The sequence below is a fragment of the Epinephelus lanceolatus genome, chromosome 10, assembly GCF_041903045.1.
Source record: "Epinephelus lanceolatus isolate andai-2023 chromosome 10, ASM4190304v1, whole genome shotgun sequence".
Classification (NCBI taxonomy): domain Eukaryota; kingdom Metazoa; phylum Chordata; class Actinopteri; order Perciformes; family Serranidae; genus Epinephelus; species Epinephelus lanceolatus.
Genome location: NC_135743.1, coordinates 14,909,269 through 14,932,101, shown reverse-complemented (window position 1 = coordinate 14,932,101; position 22,833 = coordinate 14,909,269). Strand labels below are relative to the sequence as shown.

At 42.8% G+C, this 22,833-nt stretch overlaps 1 protein-coding gene across 1 annotated transcript in view; it reads right to left on the bottom strand.

Moving 5' to 3' along the window:
* Nucleotides 1-22,560, bottom strand: part of grin2db (glutamate receptor, ionotropic, N-methyl D-aspartate 2D, b) — a 66,317-nt gene extending 43,757 nt beyond the window's left edge. Inside the window, exon 1 of the mRNA XM_033640962.2 lies at nucleotides 22,432-22,560. The gene's annotated coding sequence lies outside the window, so the exon portion shown is untranslated. The remainder of the gene's footprint in view (nucleotides 1-22,431) is intronic.
* Between the last annotated feature and the right edge of the window lie 273 nt (nucleotides 22,561-22,833).

Here is a 22,833-nt window from a genome sequence, read left to right as displayed (position 1 = left end):
TAATTTGTCTGCTAATTAGTCTACGGTGCGACATCGGCCTATATGTTGCACATGTTAGGCTAAATCAGTCCGTAAGATAACTCCCCCCACAAAGATTTTTTAGTTGTTTCAAACTACAGTGGATTTAGGCCGACTTGATACTTTTATACTCACGTTATAGTTTTGTGTCCTGTGCTGCAAACCTTTAAACCTCTGTAGCTCCAGTGCCTTGTGCAAAAAGTTAACATAGAAAATACCGAGATATATATTGTGTATCGGCAGTCAGCCTTTTAATACTGAGATATGAGTTTTGTCTGTATCGCCCAGCCCTACAGCAGAAATTAACATGTTTACAGCCTGGTACAAAAACAGCTTTGGTCTCTGTCTCTCAACTGTGGGGGTGAATCTTTATATAACTCACCTGTTTGTATTTTTTTAAGGCTTAAAGTTACGCATAATTAAGGCCGGGCCACTTCGAGTGACAGGCTTCACCCTTGCTCCTCCACAGCACCAGCCTCCCACTCAAATATGGTCACTTCTGGCTACAAAAAACCAAGATGGCGACGGGCAAATTCAGAACTCGAGGCTTCAGAACAGGAGTTCACAAACCAATGGGTGACGTCACTGTAGCTACTTCCATTATTTTTACAGTCTGCTCTGTAGATGGATGCAAGGCAGTCAGGCAAACGTTACTAGCTAATGTTAGTTAACGTAAGCTACTATTTTCCGCCTACTAGCTCAGCGCTTTGGTTAGCAGAGGTCTGATGAAACACTATCAAAAATCTGTGTCGTTGTCACAGTTGCAGCCACAACTCAAGGCATGTCTAACACAATGCTTTAACGTGTATGTTTGAATTCAGTTGATTGCGCTCCTCCAGACTGAAGACAGAGGTTTTTGATCCACATCTGCTGCTGATTCTCAGTGAATTTTCCTTTTATGTACATACGTTTGTTTGGGACATAAACTGGAGTTGGTATTCTTTGTCTCTAGTTGCCGTCCCTCCATCTGGACATCGCACTGATGTCTGACGTCATATGCAAAAGGCTATAGTCTTTTTTTAAATATGTGTGTGCTTTTTGAGGAGGATAATATTGTATTATTTGGATGATAATGTGTTCATTTTGGTTATTTGGGACATATCAGGACTGTATTATATTGTAATGTATTCTTCTCTTCAATGTGACTGCAAGAAGAAAAAAAGCTGGAATTGAAAAACCTTTCAAATTTTCTAAGAGTGCTTTCTTTGATGATTTTTTTAGACTTAAAAACTTTGAATTTGCCAAGGCGCATGCACCCTCAATCATCATTTGCTGTCTAAATCATTATATCAGCACTTACACTAAAGTATTTGTATTGTACCGTGTTGATCTCTCAATTTGTCAATCACTGTAATAAGCAGCTTACTGTATCTACAGTATAATTATTTTTCTGCCGAGCCTGTTTAGTTTGTCTTTTTAAAACAAAGAAAGTGGCATTTACAGCACCACGGAAGCTGGCGTACATGCCAGCGACTGTTAGAAGCAAACTAAAAACACCTTCAGGAATATTTACCGAGTACTTAAGAGCAGGAATATTCTCAGGCTGACACAGACAGCTAATCAAGAAGATGAGAGAGAAAACATTCAGGCAGGCGAGCCAGTCTCCTCTATCTCTTCCAAAAAAAACCTGCCAGCCAGTGCTTCACAATCAAAACACATCTCATCATATCTCCACTTAAACATTTCATTTACACTGCATGATGTGCTCGCTGATTCCACATGATTTCCTATAGGAATTAATGAGTACTGTATGTGCAGCTTTGGCAACAACTTCTTCACTGGTTAAAAAATTGTCAAAAAAGGTTTGCAGTTTTTGTGTAGCTGAAGGCAAATCAACTGCTTTGAAGGTATATCCCTCTACAGAGGATTACACTGAAGCCTATATTATTCCTGCAAACTCCAAAGAGACAAAAAAAAAAGTTGTATAGCCTCTAAACACAAAATGAAAAATTGATTCTTGGTGTCAGTGCGATGCTCGGAGAACAATCACAATGTTTTAGAGTATCAGATCCCCTCCTTCCCCCCTCAACTGTACGTGCTACAGCTGCAGCGAGCGCCTGCGGTGACTCTGGAAGAATGAGTCGCGGGAGAGGAGGGGAGCCGCTCGGGTAGAAGTCAGTCGCTGGCATCCACGCCTCCCTGAGCCCCCCTTTCGCACAGAACTCCAATGGAGGCAGAGTGCCAGACCTTGTGCTGCATCGGATCTGCTGGGGGAAACGTGAATGGGGAAGGAAGGAGTGTGTGGAGTCTGGAGTGTGGACTTGTGGAAGTGCAGTGTTCAGCGTTGTGTTTACCCCACGTCGGGGCTCTGCTGCTTCATTCCATTCTGTCATGCAGAGTAATGGACCTGCTCCCTGCTGCCTATGGCACAGGCTGCACTGAATCAGCCCGGGCAGCTTTCCACAGCCAACACAAAACATCTGAAATGTATGCAGGCTAATATATAGTCTACTGTACAGCATTAGAAGAAATTGCAGCATCTGTGTGAGTCACTAGAATAAGAAACCCTCCCCTGAAGATGAAGACTCCATTTTTTTCTTTTTTCTTTTTCTATTCGTCCACATTTAAGACCGCAGTGTGCTCGAGAACACTGCTGCATGTAGCCTCTATAATTTCCTTGGGTCCATAGCTGTGCTATAGTAAAAGATAAGATAAAGTGCCAGCACAGTGTGTTGCCCACAGTGTGCATGTATGTGAGTGTATCAATGTCTGTGTGTGTGTGTGCGTGTGTGTGTCGTGCGGGGTAATATGGCAGTGTGGGGGAGCGGAGGAATGAAGAGAAGAGTGCAGCTGGAGCTCAATGCTCCTCGTGTTAATTGGCCCATACTTCAATCACAGCCACTGGAGTGTGTCCTCTCTGACGGAACATATCCTCTCTCCTTCTCTTTCTCCCTTCCCCAATCTCTCCCTCTCTCTGTCCTGCTGCACTTGTTCACCCACTCATACACTCACTCACTGACACACACACACACACACACACACTGCTTCACTCAGTCTCAGTCACTTGATTTGGTCTGTTTCACTTGTTCATTCATTTTTTCCCCCATTCATTCATCCATTCACCGCACTCTGCACCATCTCTCTTTCACCAACTCCCCCCTCCAACAACTCCTCGCCTGTTTTCCTCCAGCCCTCCCCCATTCTCTCCCTCCCCACATGTCTTTGTCCTGTACTTCTTTCACTCTCTACTTCCTCCCCTCCCTCACTTCCTCCCTCTCTCATATCTCCCTCTTTCTCTCTCTTTGATCCCTGTCGAGTAGAAGAGCCACCAGGCAGGCGAGCGCCTCTTGTTCCCATTGTGCATAGTGAGCAGAGTGATCGGCGAGTAGCGCAGCGTGCAGCAGCAGGGCGTACAGTGCTGTGTGGGGTTTTTTTACTGCATGGCTGTAAACAGCAGTAGTAAAGCCTGCTGCTGCTGCTGCAGCTGCTGCTGCTGCTGCTGCTTTCGCCTCCCTCGGACTTGATAGCCGTGGCTATCATAAACGTTCAAGTGACACAACGACGGAGCCATCTATCAAACCCTTGTGACACCAGGTCCTCACGGGGAAACATGACACATCATATTTGTATGAATTACACATGCCACAGGCTGATAACCAGATTAGAGCTGGTCGCTTTCATAAACTTGACACCATTTTTTATGCCAAACAGTTAAATTTGAGGGGCGAGCTGATAGGGAATATGAAAATAAATTGCGGATTACAAATTTAAGACAAATAGAACACACTCACACAAACACACACAGGGGAACATAAATATCAAACGGTGTTTTTTTTGTCCAAGAGGACTGAAATTACTGCAACACTCTTCTTTCTATTTTTCTGTTTCACAAACAGGCGGCACAGTGGTGCAGTGGTTAGCACTATGGCCTCACAGCAAGGCGGTTCTGGGTTTCAACCCACTGGGCCCTTTAGCGTAGAGTTTGCATGATCTCTCCCTGTTAGCGTGGGTGTTCTGCAGCTTCCTCCCACAGTCCAAAGACATGCAGGTTACATTAATTGGTGACTCTAAATTGCCTGTAGGTGTGAATGTGAGCTTGCCTGGGTCCAGACCTTGGAATCCACCCACTCCACAGTGTCGACTGATTTATCTGGCATGAAACAGCAGTTACTCTGTTAAAATAAAACCAGCAATGAGTGCTGCAGGGGGACTAACTATCAGCCAATCAGCGCCACAGGCAGGACTCAGGGCCTGTGCACACATAGCATTTCTTTCTTAACGCCAGTGTCCATTTTTAATTGTTCCCAATGATGACAGAGCACATGCAGCCACCTTGAGAAAAGGCACTGTGCAGCTGCTGCAAGCGCTTCTCGCTGAAAGTCTTTTAACTTGTCACTGGCACTCCTTCGCTGCTGTATATCCCGAGCTGTGTGATATCTCCGACAGAAACAATGACAAAAAGGGCAGAAATTTGTGGGAGCAGTTCAGCCGGACACTGAATGCTTGCTGGTGAGTGTTGTGCTTTTATCACTGTATGCTCTGTTAGTGTGCTGTTAACTGTGTTGTCAACCCTCTGTTAAAGTAGCATTATGTTAGCTACCTAGCTAACGTTAATGTCAAGATATTGTTGTCATACAAACTCAACTACATGTGGAGCATCATTGAAAAAAGAGCTGGAAGTGCTTTTTTATGAAGCGCTAGGATGAACCACTCCCCAGCGCCCTGCCATCGCTTTTCCGCTAAAGAATAAGTCGATGTGGACACGGGCCCTTACACCGTTGTGTGTTAGTACCAATGAGGAGTAATAAAAACAAAGGTAATCAGTGTAATAGATACTGCAGTCAAGGCTGTTCTAAAAGGACATGTCTTCTCGATATTACCCAGCATCAAAGTTTGTTTTACTTCGCTTTGCTTCACTCTTAACTCTCGCCCTGGCACTCCGTGTTGTCACTGTTATAAGATAGAGGGCGCTGTTACACATCTTGTGAAATAGAACAGCACTGCCATGTCCAAAAAAGAAAGGAAGAAGATCCACTTGAAATCAGAAAATGATGTAGCAGCTTATAAACTGCACGAAAATGCTGGGGCCGACGGAAAAGTCTACGGTTGCACGGTCTCAGACTGCGACAATTCCTGTTTTGAATCCCATTTGGACTCAGACAAACAAATTTGGTGGGATGAAACAGGATCGTCATGACAGAGACAATAATACACGGACAAGACAACCACAGAGGAGAGGGAGACAACAGTATTGACACTGAATGTGACAATGTGTTCTGTTACACTTCAAAGAGAATATTATTTTCATTATTATTATCATTATTTTTTCATTTATACAATTCAAACTGATGTAAGGAAATGAGAAAAAACAAAAAACTGAAAATGTGAAATTTATTTTATACTTGAAAATGACTGTCCTTGACAAAAATGTATTTTTCTCAGCTTTTTGTCTGAAATGTTGGGGGTTTTTAATGAAAATGCACAAATTCAAGCGTAAAGGGGGACTGGAATAAGATAGAATAAAAATGTTTTTTGTGTTTAAAAACAGAAGGTCTCTTCTTTAGTTTCATGTACATACTCTTCACATATTCATAGAGCAAATTATTCTGTGGGTCTAGAAAGATTAGTGAGTATGATAAAAAAATGCTGGGGGTGGCTGGCAACTTAAAAATAATACTCTGGCGGGGAAAGTGTTGAAAGCCCAGAAAATACAGTATGTTGACATGGTTACACATCAGTATGGACTTAAAATGACGTTAGATTAAGCTGATATGTTTTTCTAGTAATTGGTTAAGAAAAATCCAAACCCCCTCACCCTGAAATCAGTTCAGTGTGGACAAAACATCAGACTGGAGATGAAAGCGGAGTGTTAACAGGTTGACAATTCTCTCTGATATGAGGCAAAATGTGAGCGTGACTGGTTGTCTGTCTCCATGTGTCAGCCCTGCTGTGATTACATGGCGACCTGTCAACAGTGTACCCCGCCTCTCACCCAGTGTCTAATCAGGTCCAGCCCCCCACGACCGTGTAAAGGATAAGCTTTGACACCGGAGCCCCTTTCAACACTCATCACTGTAAACTGTATTCCAGTCAACCGACCATCACTCCATACCAGGCAACACATCCACTGATATTAGATCACTTATCAAACTGTCACTGGCGAAACCCTTCCATATCACTGCTCACTAATCAATATCTTCGACAGTAACCGCACTTTACTATCTCTTAAATTTATTAGCATGGTTATTCCTAAAGTCTCCACCTCATTGATGCCAAAGATGCTAAAATTCCTCACCTTCATCCCGTTATTATCCTTTAAAGTGTCTGATCACTGCACCTCTTTTTAAACTTGCTTCTCCTGAATCACTTTTTTGCCCTTGTTCCGAAAAAGGCAACATTCCCACTAAGATGCTTACATGGCCAATGAAAATGAATATTCTTTATGCATTTCTTAAAGTCAGGAAAAATCAAATACCTACTCAAAGGGTCCTCTCAAACCTTATTAAGATATGGAGCCCCTTTCTGGACCTTTTGATTCGCTACAGGAGCCCTCAATAAAGAATAATGTGTTACCTATAAATGTTGCCTGACAGCAGAAAGCCCCGCTTCCCTCTCTTTCTACATGTGTTTGAGTAATCAGTACAATTATATGGTGAAGTTCTGGTAGCTTCCCTCCTTTACCTGAATGTGTCTTGTAACCTGTAATCGTATGGATGGGTGGGCAGGATGGTACAGATGGAATCAAGGATTTGATTTCAGGTTGTCAGTATATATGATGAACAGTGTTTCTTTATAGTCAGGGGAGGAATGGTTGGATTGATGTCAGATATACATGTTTTGTATCTTTGTTGTGGGGTAAATACATTGAAAATCAGTAAAACATATTAACACATATATACACAAAAGAAAAGAATATTCGTTGAATACTCTTGTTCACATGCAGCCGTGAATGCTCCAATCAATGTGCCCTAACATGTTGTTTATAAGATTTTTAAGATATAGAAAATCACCTTCTTCAAAAGGTCGACACTGTGATATTTGTGCATATCCAAATTAGGGGTGGGCGATAAATGGCCCTAAAATAATATCATGACATTTCATAGTAATTTTGTGATAACGATATTCTTGATGATATGACAAATTAGTAAAAATTAATATTTTATTACTAATCTAGGTAATAGACAAAATAAAATGATATAGTTTTACAGTTTGCCTTCAAATATTAAGTAAAAACTAAACAAAAATGATCTCTCATTTCTTTAGTTTGTAAACAACAGTAACTCAGAGTGAGATTCAGATCCTGTATACAAAATTAATAGTACAACAAAATAAAATCTACCACAAATTACACATTAAAACAGCTCCCAAATACAAAAAATGTACCCTGGGATCTATAAATATAAATCAACAGGTGATTTCCTTCTTTTTAAGAAAAATCCTAAATGACTGAGTAGGTTTTTTTTTTCAACCTGGACCTTTACGCTCTGCCATTTCTCCTCTAATCATCACACTGTAACCTGTGACAGGCTGTTCTGATACCACAACTATCGCACAGTTGCATACGTTGTTTTTTTGTCGAGTCACGAGCGCCACAAAGGTTTACATTACCAAAAGTTTATGACAAAGTCATGATGACACAGACTCCCTTCTGCGCTTGGCGAAAGAGGAGAGGGAGAGACGCTGTGCTGCTGCCAGAGGAGCCGCTGACTGAGTTCCCTCTGAGCAGTAAGTCACTAAAAGAGTCTGAGACGTCCAGGGCTGTTCATAAAACATTCAGGACGCCACAGTTTATTCCACACTACTGAAGCTCCTCCTCTTTTTGGAACCACCAAGGAGTCTGTAATAATTTCACTTTCAGCCGTGCTTGTTGTTGCATATTTGTTGAAGTATCACAATATGAATTTTTCACATCATTCTAAAAACTATACCGGTATTATTAGCTGTGTCTCAATTCAGGCGCTGCAGCCTTTAAGGGACACGGCTTTCACGGAAGAACGCATCAGCCAAACCGAACACTCTCTGAAATGGGACAATCTAGTCTGCTGGTCTGATTTCCTTGTTGCATCACCAGCTGTTCTCGCCCCGACCCGTTGGTGTTGCTGTTACCTAGCAACCAGTTGCATTTGATAAATGAAGGAGTAAGCTAGTAAGTTACTTAGCCCTAAATCATGGACCCAGAGATTGTTATTATATTTTTTTTAATTCAATACTTGAGGAGATGATTCACTGCCGGAGACACCGCCATTTGACATATTTCAGGCTGATGAATTTAACTTATTAAATTAAGATTGTTAAAGCTAGTTAACAACTGTTAGTTAACTTCACTTAATATATAATTGTCACGGATGCACAATGCATCTTGGGATAGGCTGGGCCATGAAGGATTCATCCGTTGCATCCTCCAAATTCTGGGAAAGAAGGCTGCATTTCTCGGCCACATCTGAAGGAGCCTTCGAAATGGGACGGCCTTGGTCGCACTGATGTGACACAATCGGTCTTCAAATGCAGCCTTCTAAGCCTGCAGCCCCTGAATTGAGACACAGCTGTGAACAAGATGATATAACACAACCCTAATTCAAAACCTGTTGATATCCAAGTCTTTCATAATGTTTTAAAGTGGCTGTTCTCCTTCTGACCAGAAATGTGGGCTTTTCTTTTGGGCATGCATCTCCACCATAGCCTTGCAAGCTGTTGGCTTGTTGGTTTGTTTACAACCTATCCATGACAACACACAGAGCTGGCATAAACAGGCAGGAGGCTGTGTGTCACGAACTGCTGTAATAACCCTAATGGAGGCACATATGGTGAATTCTCTGTAAACACGTCCATAGAATGCTCCTAAAAGCCGTCTAATACAGATATGTCCAACATGTCTTAATCGGAAAATGCCTCATTCTGAAAAAAGACATAATTCAGAATATCTATATATAGTTTACATGATTCAGATCAAATTCTGAATATTGTCATATTTGTAATATTAGTGAAGTATCAGTGTGCATGTAAAGGTAGTCAGTGTGAATGAGAATTGGTTCTCAATTGATTTATCTGGTTAAATAAAGGTTAAAAAAGGTGTTATGGATAATGGATGGATGGATGTTGAACAAATAAACACTGTTAAACGTGTCAAATGAAAGTACACTGTGTTGTAATTTTGCATTCTGTCCTGCATCTAGCTGCAAATTCAAAAAATATTATTTCATATTGTGTACTGTTACAGTAAAGGTAAATGTGAGATCTCCATTGGCTCTGCATGACACATTCTCCATTTGTCCTTTCTGTATTTTGTAACCTTTTACGAGAACAAAATGAAACAGTCACCTTGACGTCTACCTTTGTTTCTTCAGTGCAAAACAGCATTTTATTCTGACATTTCAGGTCCCCTTTAATTTCCATGTGGTCGTAATAAAACAAATCTCACTCCAAAGTTCAGAGTATCTTGCCTTTTTTTTTTTAAATTCAAATGTTATTTTTCACGGGGTTTCGGATTAAACACTTTTGCCAAGAGACAGTGTCGATTAATTGGACTTCGCTTCTGTACGTTCAGAGAATGAATTTTATTATTTGAATGGGAGGACACTCCTTGTTTCTCTTCCCTCTATGGATTGATGGAAATGAGATGAAGCTGACCCTGGACGCTGCCACACTGTAGCACTAACAATTCTCTGACCTCATTTTTCAACAAAAAAGAAAACGTCTTAGTGCTACCCACTGTGGTTTTTTCAAACACGAGACACGAGGAGCAGCGACTGGAAATCACATCATTACGGATGATTATTACTGAAATATTTGACATTACCACATCTCATCTCTCCAAAGCTCAGAGTATATAATTATCTAATTGGAGAATGTGCTTAATTTTGCTTTAATACAGCCTCGCACGTCTAGTCACTGCAGCAATGCTCGAAAATGAACTCGTGTAACCTGAGAGAGGAATCAGCTGATAAAAATAAAGGCCTGTCAGTTGTTTCACTTTGCTTTGTAATACAGCCTTGGCATCTTGAGGTTTTTTTCTCCACTTTGTTTGTGCGTGAGTTTGTGTGTGTGTGTGTTTTATCTTTCAACCTCCTGTCATTCATTTAATCCTCAGGACACTGCAAGCTCACGCTCGCGCATACACACTATATTTTCGGTTATACAGGCTGCATAAACAACGTCAATTTGTGTGTGAATGATGCACAGAAATATTTCAAGACTGTCTCTATTTTATCATCTCCCTCCCTTACACACACACACACACACACACACACACACACACACACACACACACAAACACACCTACACACCCATTCAGAAAACAGCTACAAATGGTTTACTACCCTCATGAGTGTTGAGACATAAATATCAGTGGGGTCATATCCTTTCATGTGGAAAGGCCAGCGTCTGGGGATCTTGCATCAGGAATTCACGCGACAGAGTGCTGGGTATTATTTCGATAAGCCTAACTGGCCTATACTTACTTGACTTGAATGACTAAAAATGGTTTTATAAGGAGACTACATAGTTTGTATGCCCACTGCCAATGCTTGTATAATATAAGTGCTTACTTTAAGGCTGGCCAAGGAGTAAGAATATTTCATCCCCCCGCCTCATCACCTGACATCTAATACAGCTGGGAGCAGAGGACTGCAGCGCTGCTCCCTGGCCGGCCCCCCTCTGGTCCCAGGTTGACTCTAACCACATAATTTACTGAATTTAATGTACATATAAATTGTTTTCTTTAGTTGCTCTTCTTCCCGAATCCTCTGTCAAGATTACAACGCACGACCTGGGGGATTATCTTATTATGTTTGTTTTAAAAGGAATAATTTGTCACTGCTCAACCTCTTACAGGCATCCAGAAACTCTGAGGGCTTTGTGTTTGGGGGAAAAAATAGCTTCAATATCACAGCGCTATCAATGTAGCGCAATCATCTAAGAATAAACATGCATTCCCGCTGTGCATTTACATAATGTACTGTACATTCATGAATGAAATGCTTGGCTGATTGTTGTGGGGTTTTTTTATGCAAGCATTGAGATTGAAATCAGGAACAAATTGGATGAAAGATTCTCAGAAGATGGGACGAGATGGTCGAAATTACTCTGAGAATGTTCAAAATTTAGTGAAATCATGTTAAAGCACGGAGCAAATGCTCAGTTTTTCTTTTAACAATAATGTTAAACAGATTATTTTCTCATTCCATTTTGAGCCAGTTGTCGCAACGCCACTCTGCTTGCACCAGCGCTTCCATTAATTCCCTCATTGATTGGCCAGACACTGGGATCACCTAGCCAGATCTAAATCAGTCACTAATTAAAAGAGCAAGATGAAAAGCAGCCGACATTGCAGCCCTTCAGGACCCGTAAGGTGAAACATTCTGTAACAACTACAAACTAGGAAGCTGCTCGAGACTCTCGGCAGAAGAAGGAGCACCTAGCTCTGCATAGTAATGATTCACAATCTTATTCTGAGGATAAACAGATTAAACTGGTGTGGGAAACCTTCGCTGATAACTATCGCGCCTTTGTACAAGGTCACACACAAGCAGACGTTAAACATATGGAGGAATGTGCGCGGATCACATCTACACACGCACACCCAAACATTTAAGAATGGGAGGGAAACGGCGAGGAAGTCTCCTTCAGCAGCAGATGCCACATGTTGCTGAAGTCGAGCCGGATTGTGTCTGCTTAAAACCTAACGCTGCAATGTCACAATGTTGTGCACAGGTTTCAGCTGCGTTCACAGCACATCTGGCTCTGCCCCCGCTCATAAGCAAAGGTGTTAGAAACACTTCTGTCAGCCTATCCTATAAACGTTGGTGGATCAGTTTGGCTCAGGAAATGCACTCCCATGCAGGCAGAAGCCCAACAGAGGGAGAGGAATCTGAGGATTGAGACCAGTGAAGCTTTTTTTTTTTTTTTTTTTTCTCAGCGCAGCCTCAGATGATTCTCAAGAGTAGAAGGTGATGAGAGGTTAGTGAAGGGAATGTCAGAACCCCACTGTGTTGTCTTCACACAAAGACAGAAGCCCATTAATCCTGTGCTGTTTGTTTCACAGCAACAAATATAAAATACCTCTCAAGTCTTGACACATGAAGCAACAGTATCTCATCATCAAAGAGGTGTTCAGTAGTCTGAGATGGCCACAGCTCTTTATGGCGCTTTCACATCGTATTGTGCTGCGCGTAATTACGAGCAGCCGGGAGGGAAAACTGTTCATATCATGAGATATCAGAAATTTCTGACAGCTAGGATTTTCTACTTGAAGAAAAGAACTACTCAAGTGTGTAAAAAAAAAAAAAAAAAAAAAAAAAAGCTAAAATGGCTAAAAAGCCACCATCTGACAGTTTGGTTAAGTACGCCATTTTAATTGGACGGACAGGGCAGTATATCGATATTATACTGATATCGTGATATGAGACTGGATGTTGTCTTTGAGTTTGGATATCGTAATTAGGTTGGGTTCTTTCAAGGGTACCAGCCGAATGACGAGGGTAGCTTAGTTCAGTTTATTTGCACATACATGTATAGAAAATACAGGAAAAAGAAATTAAAACGGCGAGGTTAGAAGCCAAAAATACCTCATGATGATACCTCCCCAATCAAATAACAACAATCATACATGAAAAGAAAAAGATAACAAGGAAGATTGCATGGTTGAATAAGAGCTCTAGACTAAGATTTCGTACAAGATTGCTAAAGATGAACAATTTACAACAACAACAAAAAAGTTGTGTGAATGAAGTGTTACATTTTTTTGCAAATTAGAGTCCCTCTCAGATGTTTTTTGAATAACTATAATGTAGGTGATGATTGTAGAGATGGAGCAAGGTTGTTCCAGAAAGATGGTCCTCTGTATTTCAATGGATACTGATCAAAAGAAGTCCGACAATTTGGAGGATAAAGGTCCTTAGAGTGTCTTGAGGAATATGAGTGAATGTCTGAGGAAGACTTTAAAAAGTTCTGAAAAAACTCAGCAAGTCATGAGTGAGATGTACATATTTATACACGGATACACAAGTCTGGTTTATGTTCGCAATAAAAATGGATAAAAGTTTATATTTTCCAAAAAGAGAAGCAGATGATTTGTATTTTTTTTTAGCAAAGCTAGTGACTCTCAAAAATGTCTTTTGAATTAAAAGAAAACTGTCTTTGAGATATGTGGGACATGTGGCAGCCCAAGCAGTATTACAATACAAAATATGAGGGAAAATTAAGCTGTAGTATAAAGTTAGCATACAGAGATGATCGACCAGTGAATGAACTCTACTTAAGGTACCAACTGACTTCATTTCCAAGTTATTCCCAAGTATTTCCAGGTTAGTTTTTCGTCTACTATGACCCCTGGAAATTGAATGTGAGGAACCTGAGTTATTTCGATGTTGTCTGTGAAAATTTTGGCTTTATCTTTGTACTCGTACTCGTACTCGCACTCGTAGTCCTCCGCTTATCAGGGTCCGGGTCGCGGGGGCAGCAGCCTCAGCAAAGAAGCCCAGACAGTCCTCTCCCCCGTCACTTCCGTCCTCTTCCGCGGGAACCCCGAGGCGTTCCCAGGCCAGCCGGGTGATGTAGTCCCTCCAGCGTTTTCTGGGGCGGCCCTGAGGTCTCCTCCCGGTTGGACATGCCCGAAACACCTCCCAAGGGAGGCGTCCGGAAGGCATCCTTACCAGATGCCCGAACCACCTCAACTGGCTCCTCTCGATGTGGAGGAGCAGCGGCTCTACTCCGAGTCCCTCCCGGATGTCTGAGCTTTATCTTTGTTATATTTTTTATTTTCTTGTTTCAAAATATCATGAAGAGAGAGTTTGTTCATCTGAAACCATTCAGAAATAGATGACAGCTCTTCATTTACTTCTCAAATGCTAAAAGTTACTACCGGGTTGCAATTTATCTAAATCCACCAGTGCCAAATTTCGGTATCTGAGCACTCATCTGGGTGAGAACATGCCGTGAAGCACCCTAAAGCCTTGAGAACAGCCATGGAGCTCTGAAGACAGAAACAGGGGACTGTGGAGCCGCTGGCCACGAAGCTCCACAGCCACTTACTGTAGTCGGCTACTCCGTCGGCTTCCTAGCGAGCCAAAATTATCTTTACAGCGCTGATATGCGACGATAGTTTCGGCGTTAGGTCTATGTTCTTTTCTGTATTATTGTAGTAGTGGCCTTGTATCACGACAAGCAGACGCTCACACACAAACACACACAAACAAAAAGGCAGACAGATTTAAATGATTAGCTCCATGTGTGATTAGAAAAGAGCAGCATTGCTTTATAGTATACAGTACGATGTCACCCCTGCAGCTTCTTCAGAAATTGCATTTTTGTCAATAAAGAGAAAGAAACTACTGTAAAAGGTACCATTGGTTACCGGTACTGAATTACAGGCACTAGTTCAAATGTGAACTGCGCCCAACTCTAATTATAATATTGTAAGTGTCGTCTTTTTCTGGTTTACAAGGCTGCTATGAATTTTTATGGATGCAGTTATGATCGTAGAGAGAAAAGAAATACATTTCAAAATCATGAAATCATTTTCAAAACCATATTTTGTGTCAGATGATTGATTTCTTTAGTAAACAACGGTGCCATGAGCAGGATAACATACAGCGAGCGGGTCATTACTGCAGACACAGTGGTGCAAGACTGTGACGCTTGCCCTCAGTAATCCCCTACATAAAATCCTATGTTAACACTAATACAATCAACTCAGCTTAAGAATAAGCTTTTTTTGTTCACCTCTGGTTTACTTGGTAATGAACCACTTAATGTACGTAGTACAGTAAATACGGCTAATTAAGCTTCATTTTATTTATATGGTGCGACTAACTACATTGGAATAACATGCCAACGCTCCTGAGTTGCAATGACGACAGGTTTTCCTGATTTAATCACTCAGCCAAAATGATGAGTCGACATTATCATGTGTCTGAAATCACACAGAAGCATGACACATGCATACATACTGACTCAGAAAACATCTGACCGCCTTCACAGGACGACACTACCTTTGGACAACTATGTGATGGGAACTGTAATCAGCCGTCATAATATTTGGGGATGGATGTCACTGAGCATCCAGTGCCAACAATTGATCTCCTCGCTGCTTCCCATCACTGCTCGGTGCAAAAATGTGTGAATGAGTGTCTCTTATTTCCCAAAGCTGCAGCCTTTGATAGAGAATATGCCTCAGTTAACACTGAGCAGATCACATAACTATCAACTTGATAAGCCTGATCAGCACCAGACCAAGGTTTGGGTCATTTATTGGCTCGTTCAAAAAAAAATTAGATTGAAATTGCTCTTACATAATTGAAAAGAGAGCATTCACTCCTAATCAGCTTTCACGAGATAAACTAAAGAAGGCTTCAACGCGGGGAAAAAAAAACGTCTAATTTGAATAATGAAACATCACAACCTGATTTGAGAACAAATGAATCCCGACCCTGAGTCAGACTACCTGCATCCAAAGCATATTGTACATTTCGTTCTTCTCAGCGTCAAAAAATTATAAAAAAGAGGAGAGGATCTGCGAGACTGTCTCCAATCAAAAGGCCAGTTTTAGAAGCTATTTACATGCAGAGATGAAGCACATTAAAACAAGCCCAGGAACATCAAACTATCTTCATCAGAGGCTTTCTTCCATCTCCACGCTGATGTTCCCTCTTCCTCCCCTTGTCTTCCCCTCCTTGCTGTACTGTAGATAACACGCTGTGCAAATTCCATTCAGGTGCAAACGCACATATTTGCATTTGTAACAGCTGTATAGTCGGCACCTGGTTATGAAGGAATTCCACATTCAAACTTGAAAGAAAATGGAGCAAAGCTATTTTTATATGAAGTGATAAGGCAACGAAACAGGTTCAACTTTGCACCTGGTACCTGCACCTCGTAAATCCGGCACAGTCACTCCGGCACAAAGCCTGCTATAAATGCCAGCGCCTGGGTTCTTTGAGAAGAGAATGACAAAGGGTTTTAACAAAGCTGGCCCTCATGCAGCGCAGGGAAGTCTCACAGATCAGGAGGCATGACACAGCAGCCCAGGGTGACATGCAACATGGGCCGCAGACACGGGACACAGGCTAGTTTTTATAAATGCTCCCATTTCCTCTTTTTAATAACCACTTATGCTGTCATTTCCTGCCCCATCCATCATCATGAAGGACCACACCACACTGCTGCAAAACGCTGCGCGCCGCAAAACATTTCTGCACATCTCTCCACCCGCTTTCATTATTTTTCTTCATCCTCCTTTTCCTCCGCTGTGTGTGTGTGTCTATGTGGTGTGCACTCAAATGTATATATACAGTGCCGTCTCTGTAAGTGTGTGGATCCCATGGGCAAGGTCCCTAGGTCCTCTCTCATCCAAACTGCTACTAGTGTGTGTGTTTGCGTGCAATACACTATTCATTGTGTGTGTATTTTTGGGTATGCTCTCAGTGCGTGTGTGTCTGACTGCATACCCATGGGTATCTGCCTGAATGTACTTTGTGAGAGTGTGTGTGACTGTGTATTGCATGCAGCCATGTGAAGCTGTGTGCCTGCTAGCTGCCTCCAGACTTGTATTCCCAAAACAAGCCGCGGGGCTTTGGCTCAGGTTTGTGTGTGTGTGTGTGTGTGCGTGTGCACCTGTTTGATAGCGACTGTGTTCAAGCAGTGCACGCTAAATTCTCCCTCACTGTTGTGTGCGTCTGTACCTGTCTGTGTGATTTTGTTTATGAACGTGTCTCCCCGCCAGCCTGTCCATATGTCTGTCTGTTTCCGTCTCCACCTGTTTGTTAAATGACTTCCTGTCATTTTTTTCTACAGTGTGCGTCTGACTGTCTTTGCTCATCCCGGCCCAGAGTTGGGCTGTAACTGGGCTGGGGGCGGCACCTCAGGGTTGCTAAACCACAGCAGCTGCCACCTCGCTGAAAAGAAACCCTCAGATGTGGAGTTCAGATGATGCTAAAGTTGTCTCTAAGTTTCTGCAGCATAATAACTGTTTTCATATTGATTATTGCCATACTGTACCATACTTCACTCTGAAAAACTGCATTTTAATCACACCCACTTGCACCTCTCCCAGCAGTTGCTTACTGCTGTAATTCAGTGTCTGAATGCAGCTCTTCTTCTTCCTCTCTGAGAGACTCCGGAAACTTGTGGTGAACCGAGCTTCACAAATGATGCCCAGTTTCTCTTCATGGAACGAGATCATTTTTGTTTTTCCTGCAGCTTGTCACAATGAAATACATCATAATGTCACTATTACATCCAATTAGTGGTCGGTACTTTGAGTTGTCACTGATAGCTTGGCAGCTGTGACAGAACCTATCAGCAGAGATTTGCTGTACCTTCACTAATGTTACCATGAAAGTTTTTTGCCCATAGCAGCTACTGTTAAATCAGAATATATTAAAGCCTTTAAATATGGCCACTGCTAAGCACAACATTGCTTTAAAATAATTTCAACAATGTGGGTAGTATGTGCACACCAACAACAGTAACTTCCCTCCTTCTTAGCAGCGCTTAGATCTCCCTGCTCATCTCTCAAGCTCAGTTCAGACCAAAGATTCCCAACGAGACGAGCTGAAACATGCATCTACTTGCAATGCGCCGTTCTGCAATGTTCTAAAAACCTAGATGAGACGGTGTATCATCTCTATGCAACAACTCTCTGTTCCTCTGTTCTGATTTCCAGCTTTTCAGGCTGATTTTGTGGTTGAATGTAATTTGTAGCTTCTTACAATATGAATGAGGATAGTGATAGTGAGATACTGACTACAGCTGCATTTGTACTAGTGATGAAATGGCAAAAAACATAACGAGCATCAGATGGACTGTATTCATCATAAATACGCCACAATAATATAAATAACCAGGGCATAAGCTCATACAGTAAACAGCAGCAGCTACCTACAGCCCAACACCAGTATACGGTGAGGGCGGAAACAGAGGGCTCTGCGGGGACGGAGCACCTGTCCCAGTAAATGAACATGCCATCTGCAGTCATTTTGATTTGATCAGCGGACTTCATTACAAGCTGATTGGCTGTAGAAAGAGGCGATGTGCCTTACGTTCTAAAACCAGCCACCGGCAGAGTTGCAGGTGACACCATCAGTCAGCTTGAGTCGAGCTCAGGCTGGCCAGTTCACACCACTGCAACTTTTCTCTGCAATGTTCTAAAATGGTTTGTAGATAACATACGATTTTCTCTTGCTCTAGGGGTGTTCTTCAAACTAAAGGTTGTACCTCTGCATTTTCATACGTCACAAAGAGTATAGAAGTGTATCGAGAAAGACCTACATCCCTCTCTCTGTCATTCTCAAACTCAAACCAAACTCCTGTTACTGTTACTGTTACTGCGTGGCCGATTTCTCACCTAAAATGTTTTCAGAAACATCTTTTTGCTTACTGTTAAACTAGGGCTGCATGGTGGTGCAGTGGTTAGCATTGTTGCCTCATAGCAAGAGGGTTCCTGGTTCAAATCCAGGGTGGGGGAGCCCTTCTGTGCGGAGTTTGCATGCTCTCCCCGTGTCAGCATGGGTTTTCTCTGGGTACTCCAGCTTCCTCCCACAGTCCAAAGACATGCAGGTTAATTGGTGACTCTAAATTGTCCGTAGGTGTGAATGTGAGTGTGAATGGTTGTCTGTCTCTATGTGTCAGCCCTGTGATAGTCTGGTGACCTGTCCAGGGTGCACCCTGCCTCTCGCCCAGTGTCAGCTGGGATAGGCATCCATTTCCTCCATGACCCCCAACAGAAAGTGTTTAACTGTTATTCAAAATTGTTTGCAACCAGCCGGCTGAGATACTGTCTCCTGCGTCAAAACGGCCAAGCTGCATAAAGTCACCCACCAGGGGGAATGTTTACTCATCTGGTGCGGTGCAGTGCATTCTGGTAGCTGTAGGTTTTCTACCTCGAGTAAAAGCAAATGCCACAGCCCCTTTTCTCTCTTCTCTCTGATCATGAGGCCCCAATTTTATTCTAAAAGTACTTGCATCTCTCTACTACACACAGAGCCTGGTTTTATAAAACAGGCCATCTTTCCAGCAGTGAAATACTTCCTTGAATACATGCAGTAATAAAAGAGTCTTCACGAGTCTTCTCTGTTCACGCCTGCCTATCTACCACTGTATGTATGGTCCCAACTGACATATCTTTTATTATTGATTAGTCTGCAGGTAATTCATCTATTAGTCATCGAAATGTCAAAAAAGACATGCAATCACAACTTCCTACAATCCAAGGTGATGCGTTCAAATGTCTTGTTTTGTCCGACGAACAGTCCAAAGCTTGAAGATATTCAGTTACGTGATATAAAGCGGAAAACAGCAGATGGATCCAGAAAATATTTGGCATTTTTTCTCTGCTTTTACACAAAAGATTTCTGAAACTACTGATTGAATATCAAATATTTTTCTGTTGATCAAGCAATCAATTAATCAACTTATAGACCCCAGGTGTCTTCAAAGGGCAAGGGCAAAGGTTTAGTTTCAAGAAAATCTTGAGAATCAAGCACTTTATTTCCTGCATTCTGGTGAATGTTTATGCACTAATTTGTGGCTTTTCTGCATCAATTAATGGTGTAAATGTCTTTAAGTTTGTCAACATGAAAATCCTCTGCAACTGTCTTGTTTTTATTGGACAAATGCACATGTTCTAAATATTGGGGTATCCCCTGCATTGCCCAACGAAACCTACAACTACGTCAAATTCACTTGACACACATCAGCAGCTGAACGTTACTGACTGTCACTCAAGCAACCTTAACTGTTCAGAATTCCTAAACTTTTACAGTCTTCAGTCTTTATAAGAGGGAGAATAAACTGTCCGCTGTCTGACATTTATTTCAACCTGTATGTTCAGCCGCAGATGTGTGATAAAAGTTCGGTTCTAACTGTTGCATCGAATGTATAAAAGCCTGCATCACTAAAGAAGACAACTATAGTGGGCAATTTAGACTTAAGTGCAATTCAGTGCTTAATTTTAGAGAAGAGTGAATCTGATAAATGGTGTCCCCTGCTGCTTTCAATGGAGGGCATTCTTTCTTGAAATTATAGAGATTTATTTAACGAGCATCAGTCAGAGATGTTATTTGGGAAAATAAATATTTCTAGTTGATGAGTTTGATTTTTAGTGTGAATAACCCCTCCAAGAATTTTATGTAACATAATACTACATTTAAATAACTGATCAAAACCACCCACACCACATGACACCCACACTGCCACCACATGTAGAAAAATCCTTGCCTCGCCATCGCTCCAGGGCCAAAGCGAATATGCTCATCAACACAACCCGGAGTAGAGTCCAGACAGGAACACCGGGAGAGGGGAGTACTGTAATCGCTCCAAAACACCAGCCTCTGATCTCGTTAAACACTAATTGATGTTCTATGTTAACGAGCTTTACCTTAATTAGTGGTATTAAAAAGAACACTGGGTGCAACGTGTGGAGAGGGTGGGAGAGGGGTTTTGGGTGGGCGGCAGGATTGAGGAAACTATCCACTAATGTTGCATCAAACACATGATGAAAGGGGAGGCGGGAGAAGGAGAGAGGAAAAGGAAACTGTGCAGAGGAAGTCACAGGTTGCAAGGGGTGAGAGAAGAGACGGAAAGGATTGAGGCAAGAAGAAACAGGGGGATTGGCAGAAGAAAAGAGAGACAAGCGAGGGGGGGATTGAGCTAAGCTTGAAGGTTTTCTGTGCAAAAGTCAATGAATCAATGAGGTGAAATTGATGAAGAGCAGGGGGTTGGAGAAAACAAGCATACAAATGTTGACTCTCTCCGTCTCATCTCTTTCTCCTGCGCCTCCCAACCATGTCCCCCCTCTGATATTCAATTCCAACCAACCCTTTCTTACTCTCCTCTTCGTTCTGCTGCTTTTTCCAATCTCTCACCCCGGCTCTCCCTTCTCTCCCTCCACACCTTCTGTCTCTCTCTTACCTCTCCTCTTCCCTCCCCTCCTGTCTACCCCTACTCACAGCTGGTACAGTACAGATCTCTCAGGGCAACTGTACGACAGATCGGCAGAAAAAAAAGAAAAGAAGGGGGGGGCTGACACTGAAGGCAACACTTTACGGGCAGCAGTGCATGCACCACGCTGCAGTACGCATGTGTGTACATTTCACAGGGCTTGCTCGCGAAGGGGAAGATGATCAACTGAACGGAGCATGTCACCTGTGGGTGAAAGAGCTGATTGAAATGGATATCAGCTGAGAGAGAGAGGAGAGAGCTGAGACCACTGAAACACCCCGCAGAAACAGGGGAGAACAACACATTAATTCCAATTTCCATCTGGATAAATGCATTCAGTGGCCTCACGGTGCAGGCCAATAAATTTGATCTTGCACTCCCAATCACTGCAGCAAATCTGTGCGAGAAGCAACACTGTGCTGCTCCATTTTACAGGTCAATGGCATGGTCTTCTCCCTTGGTGGTCTCAGTAGTGCAAGGCCTTTAAATTTTATTTTATTTTGGAGTGCTGCTGCTGCTGCTGGTGGTGGTGGTGGTGCTGCTGCTGCTGATGGTGGTGGTGGTGTGTATTTGCGCCTGTTATTGACTTCTCTCCATATTCAAGTAGTGCAAGGCAAAAACAAAAGTTATTTGGGCGCCCACAGGGGCTGCAAATTTAAAAAATCTACCTACAAAGTGAAATCTCTCGCACACTCCTTCTTCACCCAGCTGGAAGACGAGAGAAAAAAAAACACCCGCCTGTTCCAGCTGTCTGAGAGTGTTTGAGGCAAGTCAGCCCGTTGGGGAAGATTCCTCGGTGGCAACAGAGGGATAAAACTGTGTGTGCTGCCATACGCCCAAATATTCAGCGTATCGGGATATAAATAGATCAAGAGGGGAAAAACTGATCGGCAATCTTGCGGTGGCTCTATAAGACGAGCAAAAAGGCAGACACTCACGCACTAACATTGACCAGGCAGCCTGAGAAAATGAGCATCAACAGATATGATCACCTCAATTAATACATCCGCAGCAGAGTGAGGGGGAAACTGCAGCCAGCGCCGGTGTTTAAAGACTTAAACGGAACCCAAACTCTGTCTTTATTAATAATGCATAGAAAATTCCTGGCAGACAAAATCACAGCCTAAAGGTTTCTGGTCTATATGATTAATTGAACTGCCGGTAATCTGTGAGTGCATGTCGGAATATGTATGCCGGCTGCTGCTGAGAGGAACCTATGCGTTAAAGAGGCTTGTGAGTTTTCCAGGCGCAGCAATGACAGAGGGGTCAAAGCCCCGGTGCGCCGGCCGCGTCCACCTCTCCATCCCCCGGCCATCCATCTCTCCATCACGGACCGCACAGATGCCGACACCCGAGCCCCTTATTCCTGTCTCAATGACGCGTAGCACCCTCTCACTGCCCGAGCCGCAATTAATCTAAGCAGTACAGTCTGTGTGCGTCCCTCTGTGTGTGTGTGTGTGTGTGCGCGCGTGTGTGTGCGGAGAACAGGGGGAAAAATGCCTCCGCACTGCAAATATCATTGAAAATAAATGTACTTACTGTTTTTCACCAGCCTGTCCCCCCTCTTTTCCTGCGTCCCTCCATCCTTTTTCACATCCTTCCTTTTTGAGGTATCCGTTTTGCGGGTGTCCCCCCCCTCTTCTCCAGCCGCCGCCGCCGCCGCCACCACAACACGCACACAGACACACGCGCAGGGGGGGAGAATATATTTATATATATATATCTAAATATATATATGTTCTACATGTATTCAATTTCTCCGATCTCTCTCTTTACCTCTCTCCCTCCCTCTCTCCTCTCCTCTCTCTCACACACACACTCTCCCTCTCCCTCTTTCCCTGTTCTTTTGTTAAAATTCAGTATATGCGCCCCGTCACCTAGCAACCGTCAACCTCCCTCTCTCGCTCCCTCTCCCTCTCTCCCGTTCCCTCCCCCCTCCCT